This window comes from Otolemur garnettii, unplaced genomic scaffold (genome assembly GCF_000181295.1).
Source record: "Otolemur garnettii isolate 467f Iridium unplaced genomic scaffold, OtoGar3 scaffold00023, whole genome shotgun sequence".
In the NCBI taxonomy this organism is placed as follows: Eukaryota; Metazoa; Chordata; class Mammalia; order Primates; family Galagidae; genus Otolemur; species Otolemur garnettii.
Window position 1 is genome coordinate 16,778,322 of NW_003852418.1, and position 2,925 is coordinate 16,781,246.

Sequence of the window (2,925 nt, forward strand, 5' to 3'; positions counted from 1 at the left end):
CTCGCTTGAGCCCAGGAGTTGGAGGTTGCTGTGAGCTGTGATGCTACAGCACTCTACCCAGGGGGACAGCTTGAGGCTCTGTCTCGGAAAAAAAAAAAAATAAAAAAAATAAAAGTATCAAAATAAAGCCAGGCATGGTGGCTCACATGTGGAATCCTAGCATTCTGGGAGACTGAGATAGGTGGATTGCTTGAGTTCAGAAGTTCAAAACCACCCTGACCAAGAGTGAGACCCTGTCTTTACTAAAAGTAGAAAAATTAGCCTGGCTTTTGGGGGCTGGGAGCACCTGTAGTCCCTGCTACTCAGTAGGCTGAGGCAAGAGGATCACTTGAGCCCAGAAGTTTGAAGTTGCTGTGAGCCATGATGCCACAGCACTCTACCCAGGGTGACAGAGTGAGATCCTGTCTTAAAAAAAATAATAAAAAAATAAAAGTACAATAAAAATACTATACATTTTAAAACAATACAGTATAACAACTAATTACATAGTATTTACATTATATTGGGTATTATCTTTTTTTTTTTTTGAGGCGGAGCCTCAAGCTATCCCCCTGGATAGAGTGCCATGGCATCACACTCACAGCAACCTCCAACTCCTGGGGTTGAGCGAGTCTCCTGCCTCAGCCTCCTAAGTAGCTGGGACTATAGGCGCTGCCACAACGCCCGGCCATTTTTTGGTTGCAGCCATCATTTTTGTTTGGCGGGCCCGGGCTGGGGATTCGAATTCGCCACCTTAGGTGTAGGTGGCTGGCGCCTTAGCCACTTGAGCCACAGGCGCCGAGCCTATATTGGGTATTATAAGTAATGTAGAGATGAATTCAAGTAAGAGGAATATATGTATAGTTTATGTGTAAATGTTACTTGCTGAGCTAATGCAGGTTGAAAGTCTTAGACCAGCGGTTCTCACCTTGTGGGTCGCACGCAACCCACAGGAACTGTATTAAAGGCCCACGACATTAAGAAGGTTGAGAACCACTGCCTTAGACCCTTTTGCTGTGACCTTGAATCTCTTTCTAGAGGAGAAACGGGGCAGCTAGGGGAGGACCCACACCCCAACCCAGGAACCCTCTATCTGTGTGTGTACAGGTGAGTTGCTTGACCTCCTGAGCCCTGGGTTTCTAGAATAAAAACACAACGTAGGATATTTGAGCACATACACGGAACACACACTATGGACTAGTCTCCTGGGACGGCTATAGCTAATCACCACAAACTTAGTGGCTTGAAACAACAGAAATGTATTTACTTGGAGCTCTAAAGCAGGCGTCCTCCAACTATGGCCTGCGGGCATGCAGCCCACCTAGGACATTTATCTGGCCCGCCGGGTATTTTTGCTGCCGCTGCCTGTCCTCCTTAGCAGCAGACTCGTCCTAGGGCCCGCAGTCCAACCCTCCAATGGTCTGAGGGACAGTGAACTGGCCCCCTGTTTAAAAAGTTTGAGGCCCCCTGCTCTAAAGGCTACGAGAGAATAAAGTTCAAAATCAGGATGCCCCGAACTGAGATACCTACAAGGCTGTGCTCCCTCTGAGCCTTCCTGGAAACCTGCCACTGGAGTGAGGGTCCAAACACAGCAGCAGCTCACTTGCACCCACAGCACCTGGATGAGATGGCCTCTTGGTCTTGCTCCTTCAAATCCAGAGACACTGTGGCCAGTGTCCTGCCTGAGGCCAATTGTAGAGGTTTTCCTCTGTGCTGTTGTTGTTAGACAGGGTCTCACTCTGTCACTGGGTACTACAGTGTGGTCATGTCATAGCTCACCACAACCCCAAACTCCTGGGCTCAAGCTCCTCCTGCTGCAGCCTTCCACATAGCTGAGATGACAGGCACATGCCACCAGGCCAGCTAATTTTTCTATGTTTTTGTAGAGATGGGGTCTTGCTGGTGCTCAGGCTGGTTTTGAACTCCTGGGCTCAAGGGATCTTCCTGCTCTGTCTCTGTCCTAGGATTACAGGTGTGAGCCACCATGCGTGGCCTCCTTTGATTTGATTTTTTTTAATTTTATTTTTTAATCTTTATTTGTGACTCGGCACCTGTAGCTCAGCGGTTAGGGCAGCAGCCACAGGCACCGGGACTGGTGGGTTTCAACCCAGCCCGAACCTGCTAAACAAACAAATAAACAAAACAAATAAACAAATAGCCAAGCCTTGTGGTGGGCACCTGTAGTTCCAACCACAAGGGAGGCTGAGGCAAGAGAATTGCTTGAGCCCCAGATTTTGAGGTTACCGTGAGCTGTGACCCCATGGCACTCTACCGAGGGCGACATAGTGAGACTCTGTCTCAAAAAAAAAATTTGTTTCTGGAATCCGTTTCTGCTTGTAATCATAGAACCCAACATAATTATTAATAAAAACAAACTAAGTATCTTCCACGCCTCAAGCATCTTGTACAATCACAAATGCCCCTGTGATGTGGCTCTTATCCCCATTTTACAGGTGAAAAAAACGAGGCTCTGAGCAGTTCATTGGCGTCATTAAAGTCAAACCGCTGGTGAGCAGCACTGGGGTTTGCATTTGTGCATTCGTGTCTGTGTGGATGCACCGTCCAACTCTGGGCCAGTAGGATAGAGAGGTGACTAGTGTCTCACTTCCCAAACACACAGATGGCGACGACGGCAGAGTGTTGGGAAAGCTCGAGGAGGTGGCTGACAAGCAGGCTGAGCCCGAGAGAATGAGCAGGGTCGAGCTGAGCCAGGCAATACTTAGGAAGGGGATTCAGGACAGAAGGAAGCGCCAGGCGCCGGGACCTGGAGCCAGAGTCCGCCAGTTAAAACTCAGGCGCAATCTCAAGCAGGTTAAACACAATGAAGACTGAATTAGCTCAGATTAGTGAAAAACTCAACTAGGGGAAGACACAGTGCCAAGGACACCGGTCCTCAGGACCTAGTTTCTGTGTCTAGGTTTCTATTACGTGAACTCCGCTCTCGGG